The sequence below is a fragment of the Adiantum capillus-veneris genome, chromosome 4 (assembly GCF_014529385.1).
Source record: "Adiantum capillus-veneris isolate H3 chromosome 4, ASM1452938v2, whole genome shotgun sequence".
In the NCBI taxonomy this organism is placed as follows: domain Eukaryota; kingdom Viridiplantae; phylum Streptophyta; class Polypodiopsida; order Polypodiales; family Pteridaceae; genus Adiantum; species Adiantum capillus-veneris.
In genome coordinates, this window is record NC_140934.1 from 73,122,969 (window position 1) to 73,135,702 (window position 12,734).

General features: G+C 42.4%; 2 pseudogenes across 1 annotated transcript; one reads left to right on the top strand and one right to left on the bottom strand.

Annotated features, from left to right (window-relative positions):
* Positions 1 to 259: 259 nt before the first annotated feature.
* Positions 260 to 2,426, top strand: LOC147459403 (UDP-glycosyltransferase 85A1-like; annotated as a pseudogene). Its single transcript, XR_015187864.1, has 3 exons — positions 260 to 556; positions 664 to 1,000; positions 1,390 to 2,426. The product of XR_015187864.1 is annotated as a UDP-glycosyltransferase 85A1-like (transcript).
* Positions 2,427 to 2,510: 84 nt separating this feature from the next.
* LOC147459404 (uncharacterized) lies at positions 2,511 to 5,052 on the bottom strand (annotated as a pseudogene).
* Positions 5,053 to 12,734: the final 7,682 nt, after the last annotated feature.

A 12,734-nucleotide genomic window follows, 5' to 3' on the forward strand; every position in this document is an offset into this window, starting at 1 on the left:
CATTTACAATATCTATATGTATATTGGTTATACTCATTGACAAAATATAGTATCTTGCCTTGTAAATTATATGAAATTTTTTCATTGGAAGGACAAACTGAAAATAGACCCTTCTATAAGGAAGGGTGCATTTTTCTACAACCCATCTTTTGAAAGAATAGGTGGCCCTTCAAATCCTAACACGATTCGTGGTTCGAATTTCCTCTGGTTCCAATTCAACCCACTGAACGTGTACGAGGAAACTTAGGTGAAGGACGGCACCGAGAGCTTCGTAATAAGGAGGACACTGCCTCTCTTCGAACACGACACCATTTTTCCTGGGGACACGCGTACACAGCGATGGAACTCGGAGAGCACCTAGCATCAGCAGCAGCAGCGAGGCCACTGCATGCAGTCGCCATCCCCTTACCTGCACAAGGCCATCTCAATCCTCTCATGCGCCTCTGCAGAGCCCTTGCTTCCCGCCATGGCTTCCTCATCACCTTCGTCAACATCCAGCCCATTCACGATCGCATTTTGGACTGCATGCAAAACCCTACAGGACCAGATGCTGCAGGTAACAGGACACTTTTTCTTTCCAGTAATTGCTTAATTTCATGCCCTTCTGCGTGCACCTATGTATGTGCAGTTGTGGTGCATCTGCTGATATTTTTTCTTTTGTAGATGGGCATCCCGTGCGCAGCCCCCCTTTACGTATTCGCAGAGTGAGTCTCCCCATCAATGGCCTCGACCTCGAGAACGATTTCCGCCTTTCCTTTGTAGACTTTCTCATTGCTACCCGATCCCTTAGCAAGCCCCTTGAGAGCTTCTTGCAGAGCATTGGTGAAGAGGGTTGCGGCTTCCCTCCAGTCACCTGCTTAATCTCCGACAATTTCATGTCTGGTGCTGTGCAGAATGTGGCAGAGAAGCTAGGCATACCCTGGGTAAGCTACTTCCCCTGTAGCCAGAGCATGAATCTTCTGTTTCTACACCCACACAGGACGTGTACCTCTTGAAGATGGTAAGTTAAAGCCTTTAACCAAGGAACACCTGTGTTTTGTTGCACATGCTGCCTTCGCAAGAAGCTTTAATTACACACATGCGCATTATGACATCCTGTATGATGCCGACGGCTTGAATTATGACGGAGGGACTATGTACCGAGCTTGGTGTGGTTGGGGGTAGGGGATTACCAGCCTGGGTTGGGGCCGTGTGTCAATGCCCCCAACCATACCTGGCCAGGTATGCAGTCTGTCGTGAGCAGTAGCCCATGTCGTTGTTCTCTACAGGGTCAAATCATGTGAAGTGAACCCGCACGGGAAAATGTTAGAAAGCTTCTTGTGCTTGTTGTAGCATGCATGTGTGTGTATGTGAGCTCCACAATCTGATCCTTTGCTCTGTTTTTTGCAGCCATTCATATGAGTATGGATCGTGATAAGCCGATGGAACTGTTCAAAGAGGATCTTCCTGGGTTGCCACCCCTTTACAACAGGGATATGCCCTCCTACAAGCATGTGGTGGAAGAGAGCCCTCGCCTCATTCCGCTCATGGTAGACTTGTCGAGGATCTCAAATGAGAAGGCAAGTGCAATTCTGGTGAACACCTTTGAGGAAATTGAGGGGGAGGCGATGTGGGCGATGGCAGAGCAGCTAATCACGCCTCCTATCTTTGGAATAGGTCCGCTGGTGGAGGTGTTGGAAGAGGAGGGCATCACTAACCTGTGGAAGGAAGAAAGCCATTGTCTACAATGGCTTGATGCACAGCCCGCACAATCGGTGCTCTATATCTCCTTTGGAAGCATTATGCTGCTGTCGTCGCAGCAGTTTGTCGCAATTTTGAACGGGCTGCAGGCCAGTGGGCATAGATTCTTATGGGCTTTAAGACCTGATCTGGTAGAGGGACATGCAACAGACGAGGCTATTGAGAACATGCTGCCGCAAGAGTTTGTCGAAGCTACAAGAGACCGCTCGTGCTTTGTTGAATGGGCCCCGCAGGTGCATGTGCTGGATCACTCCTCTGTCAGAGGCTTCCTTACACACTGCGGATGGAATTCAACAATAGAGGCGATTGCAGCTGGTGTACCTATGCTTTGTTGGCCTTATCTTTGTGACCAGCACACAGATGCCAAATTCATTGTTGAGGTCTGGAAGGTTGGACTAAGATTTGAAGCCCCATCAAGCAAAGGAGGTATCGTAGATAGCCGAGAAGTTGAGAGCGTGGTGCGTGCTCTCATGGAAGGGGAAAAGGGACTTGTTTTGTGCAAGCACTCCGCTTTGCTCCGCCAATCTGCACTCTCCAGCGTGCAAGCTGCCGGTTTTTCCAACCGACAACTTCAAGCATTTGTCCAACATATCTGCAACATATCCTCTTGAAGCTTTTGGTGACTAGAGTGGCTCTATTGAATGAGATGGGAATAAAGATTCTAATCGTAGTAAGCTGAGCTAAAAGAGTCTCTCTCTCTCTCTCTCTCTCTCTCTCTCTCTCTCTCTCTCTCTATGGAGATTCTAATCGTAGTAAGCTGAGCTAAAAGAGTCTCTCTCTCTCTCTCTCTCTCTCTCTCTCTCTCTCTCTCTCTCTCTCTCTCACACACACACACACACACACACACACACACACACACACACACTGAAGATGCTTGCCATGGAGGATCAAATTGGTATATTGTCATTTGGAGATGATGTTGGGCTGTAGCAACTGAACATTTGGCATCCAACTTTTTGAAAACTTTTTTCAAATTGGTTGCTCAATCAATATTTGCTATATTTGGTGTGTCGTATCTTTCTTTTGTGCCATTAGAGTTTGCCATTTTGGTCACCTTTTCTACCACATCAAATTATCCCTTCAATCAAGTAAAGTGGTAATGAATGCTTTCAAGAATATCCAATGGATGGAGAAAACCTCCCAATCTTGAGATGTTCATGTTTGTTAAATTGGAACTTCGTTGCATTGCAATACAAAGTTTTGGACATCCTCCAACGAAGTTTGTTAGAAGAATTCTCTCTTGACTATCGCATGGGTCTTGCACCGATAATTGTGTATGCAAACACTAGTCCTAGTGAGATTGGTTTGCAAACATATGGATGTTTTGCAATATGGAGCACACAAGGAATGGAAAAGTCACATTATCAAGCATAAGGAGCTTATTTTTGCTATACACGACATGGTGGTGGAACCACTAGAGCCAACAGTTATGAAGAGGTTATCTATTTATGAAGAGGTTATGTATTGGTTTTATAGAAGGATTATCCTTCAAAAACAAGAAAACAAAGTATTAAAAGAAAGAAGACAAGCACAGACAATCAAAATATCTCAGCAAATTCAAAGACGATAACATTGGGAGAATTATAGTGCACGATAGAAGTTAGATTTATGGAGATCAACTAGAACTAGAGATTGCAAAGTTTGAGCTCTTAATGATCAGCTAACAGAAAAATGGTGTAAGCATGTACATGCACTATATACTTTCACTTATTGCTTTCTACAGAATCTTTTAAAGTACTTTCATGTCTTCATCTTCTTCCAAAGCATTCTTTGAATCGGTATTTTGTTGGTCTTGAAATCTTTCAAACTCACAATGTCATAGCAAATGTCTTTTACCACCACGTGTTAGCCTTCTTGGATCTTTTTCTTGAATGGAAAGCGCATATCCTGTGTATGTTAGTAGATAATGTCCAGCTAAGGATCCTTGGAGACCATGAGCATACCCAAAAGTATCAATTGTAGTATTCCTTTCAAGAAAAATGATTGTTGCTATTTGTAAGAACTTTATAGCCACCCAAATTTCTTGACAATGTTTTCAAAGCAAAAATTGATATGTATGCATCCACACAGAACACTTTGAATGGAATATGAAAAGATACGGACTCGTTATTTCTCTTACATAAAACTTGAAATTAAAGCTCCATCTCTACTAAAGTCATGTGCCCTTGATCCTCTTGGTCTCTTCAAAAAGTCATCTTTGTGTGCTTTGTACCTTCGAAACATAAATAAAACTAAGATATGACAAATAGCTCAAAAAAAATACCACAAAATAGGTGAAAAAGATTTACAGTACTGATCTTCTCATCATGGATTAGTTGTTTTTCATTCCAAATGTTGATGGAACCTTAAATCTTCTCATGGTTTAGTGGCTCTTCTACAATTGGAACAGTATCTTGGAACGTACTTGTCTCTGCATCGTTGTCTTTTTCATTTAGAAAGTGAGGGTCCTTAATAGTTTGTTTTGCTAAAAGAATCTCTTTTTTAGTAGGACTTCACAATGTTCCACAGCCTTATCAAAACATGTTGTAAGAGCTATTGTATAATGAGTCGAAAAATGTTTCGAGTGGTTGTAATGTAGGTTCTTGCTCCACAAAGTCTATATATTTCATTGGCTCATCATCAATATCCACATTGAAATTCCATCTTTGAGCAAGGATAGCAAGTATTTCATAAATCACGGTTAGGTTTTGTGATTGCCTTTAAGAAAGCCAAAAATTGTACACAAGTTATGGTGTAGTTACTAGCAAAAGCTTCAAATTTTGACCTGGAAATCGGGAAACTTTCAAGTTTCCCCTTACTTTGATTGGTTAGGAAAAATGTTCGATGGATTAGCCTATCTATAATTTTTCAACGGGTGTGCACTCTGTGTGTGTGTGTGTGTGTGTGTGTGTGTGTGTGTGTGTGTGTGTGTGTGTGAGAGAGAGAGAGAGAGAGTGAGAGAGAGAGAGAGAGAGAGAGAGAGAGAGAGAGAGAGGGAGAGAGAGATGCACCTATTATGCCAAAAGAGCCAATCTTTCAATGGCAAGTTGACTTTTTTGGCACAATAGGTGCGCCTCTCTCCTCCTCTTGCTCTCTCTCTATCCCTCACACATACAGATACATCTCTCTCTCTCTCTCTCTCTCTCTCTCTCTCTCTCTCTCTCGCAACAAGTGCGTCCTCTGATTCTGCAGTGCAATGACACCACTGCCAACTCTGTGTGGGTGCCAAAATTGCCAATGATGGCCCCTATACGTTGACGGTGATGCCAAGGTGCTACTGCGCTTGGGGAGGGGGTGCGACGTCAAGAGCTCTCTAGAACCGATGGGCGGCATGCGGTTGATCTGCTTCGAAGTCGCCAAACAAGAGCTAAAAGTTAGGGTAACGATAAGTTCGGATAAGCTTGTTAATATCAAATAATATCAAGGTTTATTTTGTTATTTTGTTGAAATAAGCCAAAATTAATTTTGTTAATATCAAAGCTACATTCTTTCTTTTTGTTGTTAACTTTTGTAAGACCCATGGCTCCTCTAAAATAAAATTGTAAGACCTACGGCTCCTCTTAACAAGTTTTGTTCATTCTTTTTATTTTCAAGAATTGTATACATACTTTTATTGCTCGAAATCTATTGGGATTCGTCCACTTCCTTGGCTTTGCTAGCGGAGTAAAACTTCAAAAACTGGAACTCTTGCATCCTGTATGACAGCCTTCTATCTGCTACCCTAGCCAACATGCATGCAAGCAATGAAACGTCATTTTTTTTTGAAAGAGTATAAATACCAAAAAATTGAAATTGAATTTACTTCACCTTGACAATTTAATATGTAGAAGATCAACTATTTAAAAAAGTTACAATAAAAAGTAAATAGTTGTACATTAGGGAACTTCAGAGGTCATTTGGAGGGCCTTCTAAGAAAATGTATTTTTTGCACTCTCTCTCTAGGAAAAAATGGCAAATAATGGAGCTGGGTCTTTCATAGTAAAAGTTCAAAAAATGTACTTTAAGTAGATTCCTTACTCTTCTGAACATTCGTTCGTAGTGATTGAGGGATAATCCTCTTTTCAGTTGCATTGAATGAACCTCGTCAATATGGAGGGAATGAGGCTAACATGGAGGGACGAAGGCGCAGCCGCTATTCACTTTCCATTAAACCTGCACATTTGGCTAATGATGCACTCCTCAAATGGCACAAATGTTACCCAGAAACGAGCCAAATATCACCTTCACATTGATTTGGACAATGAGTACCAACCATTGATTAAGCGTAGTAAAACAAACACACATATACCTCCCGCTTCTATAGACACGCTCAGAGCTCAGGGAGCTAAACACATAGATATCTGGACGAGAGGCTCTCTCTACCCTAAGAATCCAATGACTAATGCGTCTCCACCGTTTGTCAATCCTACAAGCTTATTGACCTTTGTTGGTGATGGAGAAAAGGGCCTTCTGGGTTATTGTAAATCTCTTACAAGAGAAGCTAAAACTTACAAGGGCATTCTCCAAGCTCAACAATGTGAGATTGTTCGCCTTTCACATTTACATTCTACAGATCAGGTTACCATTTTGCAACATAAAACAGAGGTACAAGAACTGAAAGGAAAGGTGCGAAGTTGTCAAATGAAGGACACCATCTTGGGTGGTCGTATCCGAAAGAAGAAATTGCGCAATCTTGAAACATTGCAGGTTTCATCAGGAGGTCTCAAGAAAAGAATCCGAGCATTAAGGTGATGATTCTTGGTTGGCTACATTGTCTTAGTTAAGTAATCTTTTTGTTTTTTCTTGTTATGCATTGTTTTCATGTCCCTAAATAGTGTTAGTGAAGCAAATTTTGTGTTATTTACTTATGCATTGCCTTCATGTAGAGATTCAATCTATCCTGACAAGGAAAACATTGACCCCAAAGCCAATATAGGAAAGAGATTGAAGCCACTTATAAGTAGAAGCCTGGCAGCAGATATAGTACATGACAAGAAGTTTAAGGTCCTACAACGAAATGTAGTGGACCGCTTTATTTCAGAGAACTCAATGCCTGCAAAAGAGATACAAGGCACACTTGATTCACTTGGTGTAAGCAAAAGAGGATATTTGGCTATCCAAAAGTCTGTCTCATCCATCTTTGTTAAGAAGGGTATAAAATCCAAACTTCTACCATCAACCTCAAGTGTTTGGAAAGAGAGGCTTCAGCTTAACGAGGCACAGGGAGACTATCTTGGACAGCCCTTTCATATTAAAGCAACTTACAGTGGCCATGGAGCAAACATGGCATATGATGAGTTCAATAATATTTTTATGGACCTGCGGATATTACAGAAGAGAATGGTGGAGTTTTACAACATCACATTTGAAGAGTCACGAGGGGTATTACATTTTGTGTTAAAACTGGATGAGTGTGAGCTTGTTAAAGAGAAAAAGCTAGAGCGTGTTACTATTACTTTAATGAATAGATCCCTCTCAAAGTGTCCCAGTGATGATCCTTTATATTTTAGTGTTCAATCAGAATCTAACATATGGTGGCTTGGTGCGTTTGAGGTAAGCGAGATTCTCAGGTAAGCTCAAATGTTCACATCTACTTAAGTCTCATTTATTTTGTGTTGCAGGTAAAGAAAGAAGATCATGAGATTCTATATTGGGTGTTCCATCGAACTAATATTCCGGAGGTGATTGATCGACAGACTAACCAGGGAGAGGTACTACGTTTAGATGGAAGGGGAGACTTTCAAGTTCAGTGGCATCTTGCAGGTGACCTCAAAACATTAAAGTGCATGTATAATTGTGGAATGGGTGCAATGGCAAAGTCGCCGTGTTTGTTCTGCATGGAGCCTGCAAAGGTCATGGACCCAAAGTGGTGGAGAAAAGCTCCAACACGTCACATTGAGGATCCTGCTTTTCGACCGGTTTTGAAAATACCACTTGTGAATGTCCACATTTGTACAATGCATGCCCTTTGTAGAATTGTGGAGAAATTGGTCTACTTATATATCGGGTTTGCTTGGAATATTAAGAACTCGGCAGAACGACAAGTAGCCCTGCAGTGCTTAGAAATGGTACTGTCGGATATGGGGCTTCATGGTGGCAATGTGAAAATCCAGCGGGATGAAAAGAGATCAACTACTGAGAAGGATGTCCCATGCAAACCATCCATCGGTGGGGTGAAGGCACGGAGGTTTTTATCTAAACCCCAAGGTACAAGAGATCCGAAGCTAACAAAACATGGAAAAATATATAACACATCTTATGTTAGCAAGGTAGACTATTAGAGCTGGAAAAAGCTACATATTACAGGCAAGACCAAGAACCAACTACTCGTAACACGAAGGCTGAGGTTTGGCGATCAATAGACATCCTATTTTTGATGTGCAACAAAGATGACTGGTCACAAGGTGATATGAACAAGTTCAAGGAGAATCTCAACCTTCTGAAAAAATCATTCAAGACAACATGGACAGACACCCAGATTACTCACTACATGGTATTATCGTGTATTTCATTCTCTCTTATGTGCAAATATGTGAGTGTAAAACATTCTAACTAATTTGTTTTCATATCCAGCACATCATCTTCAATCATTTACCATATTTTATACAAAAGTATGGAAACCCGGCAATATGGAATACCCAAGGGATGGAAAAGTCTCATTACATGGCGAGAAATGTTTATTTCAGGCACACACGACATGGTGGCTCTCGAATCAAGGCTAACATTTTGAGAGAACTATTTGAATGGTTCTATCGTAGAATCATTCATCGAATGCGGGCAAAAGAAGTCTTGGCAAATTCAGCAACAGCACAAGCCATCAGACATTTACAACAACAAAAATTTAAAAGATCAATGGCATACAACAACTCCGGAGCTCGTGAAAGTCAACAAAGGTGGAGAGAGACAATGGTGTATGTGAATCACAAGTGGAGAAAGATACTCTGAGTGGATGACATTGTACAAAATTTATGTAATACATGATCTTATACAATTGCTACTTGAAGTGTATCAAGATTTTGAAGGTTCAATTTTGTTTTTTGGCACGTCACCCTTGTAACGAATCATGAGATGTTTGCCATACTCTAAAAGTTCATCTGGGTTTTGTCTACCAAGAGCTAGTGCCATTGCTGTGTAGGTGTAGTAATACGCTGCCCGACCACGTGTATAGCCCGGGCAGTAACCAAAACAATCTCTAGCAAACACTTTGTCCACAAGAATGATTTTATCTGCACTTTTGGGCAGCACGGGTCCACCCAAGAAGCGTGATAGTGTCTTGAATGTGTAAGTTGCTATTGAACCCTCTTGTGACATGGAATTGTGAAAAACTACTATCGGCGACTCGCAAAGCTTTGAAAGGTACTGCGCTAGGGCCGCATCCCTTCCACGATACTCTCGAGTCCGCCGTCGAAGGAAGTCATCCTTGTCAGCAATCCAAGACTGCACATATCATGTCAGAAGTGACACAAAGAGAGAGAGAGAGAGAGAGAGAGAGAGAGAGAGAGAGAGAGAGAGAGAGAGAGAGAGAGAGAGAGAGAGAGAGTTACCATGAAGCTCTCATCCTGCAGAAAGAGGTTTTCCTACCACAGGTCTACAGATGTAGTTGACCCCTGACCTGAATGGTTAAACCAATCCTCCACTTCTTTGTTACTTGTTGATGGTCTTAGGCTTTGTCTTATTGCTTGGAAGGTGGCTTCATCAGGTAGTGTCTCCTTGTATTTTTCAGCTTTCTCAAAGCATCTTTGGAGGCATTCCATTGGATTGCTGGATGTTTCCATTGCCTCATCATCACTACTATCCTCTGAAACAAATCCACTCCTCTCCTCTTGGACTCTGGAAATAATAGCCAGGGAGAAATCCTCCCTTAAATAAAAGATGCTTTGCACATCATGTAAGAAGATATAGGTCCTGTCTCCAATCCTGAAGTCAGGCACAACAGGCAACATCATCTGAGCATGCTTCTCAATGAAGTTACTGACATCCAATGGAAGTTTGATTTCTGTGGTTTTCACAGAGAGCATCTTACTTCTTTGTACTTCAATTGCCTCAACCTCAAGGTCGACTATATCTTCAACCTCCTCGACTTCTTGTATATGAGTTGTCTCCTCACATTCTTCATCTGGTGCTGCATCTTGCTCCTCTAACACCTCATCAGGATTCTGCATGAGGAATCCAAACAGGCTGTTCAGGTAAATCATAAAGCCAAAGGCTTCCTGAATGAGTTTGCATTCTTTTTGGTACAAAGGGCAGGCTGAATGTCGGCAAGAAGGTGGTAATTACCTATACTTCTTCAGTCCCTGTCCCTTTCCACCACAGTCATTTAAATGCACAAGAGTCATAGTGGGCAGAACAACCCTCCCTACCTGCATCATCACTTCAAACTTATCTCTGTAGGACTGCAAGAAATTACTGTGCTGAGCTAACAGGTCTTCAATGTCAAACTTTGGGTTAAACATAGAATGAACTAGATCAAACTTGTCCCCAGCACCACAAGATGCTGCAAAATCAAACAGCCTCTCATCAGTTGCAGGTGGGTCTTCCAGAGAAGACACATCCTCTTTGGCTTTACCTTTAGTTGCACAGGGACTACTTTCTGGCACATCTGCATCATCTGAGAAGTCTATATTCCTCTTTCTTGTATTTTTCTTGACAAGTACTGTACAGGGTGAGAGAGCCTTGTAGGGTGAGGGATCCTCTTGGCCTGGTGACCTCTCTGATTGATCTTCACCAATTGACTCTTCTTCAGATATAAGCTGACAAAAGTCAACAGTTCTTTTGGCAGAAACATTAAGCAACTGAGCCTGCAAAGGTTGAAATCCTGGCACAAGCTCTGGGTCTGGTTTCAGCCTCTTCTGCCTACTGGACCTTAATCCTATTCATCAGAAAACATGACAAGTCTCTCTCTCTCTCTCTCTCTCTCTCTCTCTCTCTCTCTCTCTCTCTCTCTCTCTCCAAAGAACATTTAAAAAATACACATAGACTCTCTCTCTCTCTCTCTCTCTCTCTCTCTCTCTCTCTCTCTCTCTCTCTCTCTGTGTGTGTGTATGTGTCTCTTTGTACTAAAGGCGCGCAAGGACGACAACATACTTTTTGCAACTCTCTACGCGCACCTTAATAACAATTGAGAGAGAGAGAGAGAGAGAGAGAGAGAGAGAGAGAGAGAGAGAGAGTCATAACTATACTATAGGCGCACGGAGAGAGCTGCAGCCAGTGTTTGGTTGGCTCTGCGTGCCATTAGTAACGGGGAGAGAGAGGGGAGGGAGAAAGAGAGTGTGTATGTCTCTCTGTGTGTGTATGTGTGTGTGTGTGTGTGTTTGTGTGTGTGTGTCTCTGTCTATGGAAGTATGTGTTGAGGTGTGTGTGTGTTGAACAACAGTATGGGTTTTTCTTTGTTTACACACACACACACACACACACACAATTTGTACCAACTGTTGGAAATACAAAGAGAAAGAGTGAGAGGTCACCTTTTGTTGGTGGGGTTTGCAGAAACTCCAAGGGAGGTATCTCCTCCATTGCTTTTTGTCTGTAAAACTCCAAGGGAGGTATCTCCTCCATTGCTTTTTGTCTTCAATGTCAAACTTTGGGTTAAACATAGAATGCAAGCAGATTTATGCACAGCCCAGGTATGCATCATTGGCAAGCTGTGAAGCGCATACTTCGTTACCTTTCAGGTACCCCTAATCTTGCCATGTTCTTTCCAAGGGGGGATATGTATGGAAAGCACAGTTCTATGCAGCTTCTTGGTTACAGCGATTCAGATTGAGCTGGTGATTTTAACACACGACATTCCACAAGTGGCAATTGTTTTTTCTTGGGAAATGCATGTATATCTTGGCTAAGCAAGAAGCAACCCACAGTGGCTACATCAACTTGTGAAGCTGAGTACAGGGCAGCTTTCACGGCAACAGTTGATTGTGTATGGATACGCAGGTTATTGGCAGATCTTTGTGAGTGTCAACAGGCACCCACTACCATTTTCACTGACAGTCAGAGTGATATGGCAGTTGCAAGGAATCCAGTATTTCATGCAAGAACAAAGCACATAGAGGTTCACTACCACTATGTCAGGGAAAGGCTACATGCAGGGGAGATCACACTAACTTACTGTCCTACACAGGATAACATTGCAGATCTATTTACGAAGGCGTTATCACGAGAAAAGTTTGAAGCTTTCCGAAAAGCTTTGGGCTTACTCTCATACACATGATGATCTGCTACCTTGTACGGATTCACACTATCACTACAGGGGGGATTTGTAGACATGTAGTAGTGTTAGTGTGTATACGCGCTTCACCAGGGGCACTTTTCTCCCACTGGGTTTTTCCCCCTGGACATCCGGTGTGAAAGGACACCTTATCTCTTAGGGTTTCATATAAGCTTTGTAGCTCTGAGTTTGTATATACAATTATTCCAATACAGAGAGACAGACTACAGAGATCTCGTACACAAGCTCTGTGTCTTCTCCTTCTCCATCTTCTTCCTACTCTGAGTTGCTGTCTTCCTTCTGTTTCCTGTTTCATCATCTTCAACAGATAGTGGCTTGGATGACCGCACTATTGATATGACAATACATGACGTGCCACCACGACAAACCCCTGCATCCGATACAGTGGAATCACAACGGGCCGAGGGGGTCATATCAGCAGAAGATGAAAGAGCCGAGGATGAGGAAAGGTCAAATGAGCATATGGAAGGTGCTAGTGTACAACCAGAGGAGACAATGAAAGAGCCAAGTCAGCCAGTGGATGAGCCAAAAGAGCCTATGGATGAAACCCAAGATGAGGAAAGCAGGCCTATAGATGAGCAAAAGGATATGGATGAGGAAAGCAGGCCTAGGGATGAGCAAACTGATATGGATCAGGCAAGGATGTATGAGGCAAGCCGGTCAACCGAGGGAGAGGAAAAGACCTTGGAGGAAACCTTGAATGAGGTAGAAAGAGCCATGGGGGAGACCCTGATGAAGCTGTGAATGATGACTATGAAGATGTGAATGATGGAACTAAAGCAGAGGAGAGCAACAACGACATCAACACTAC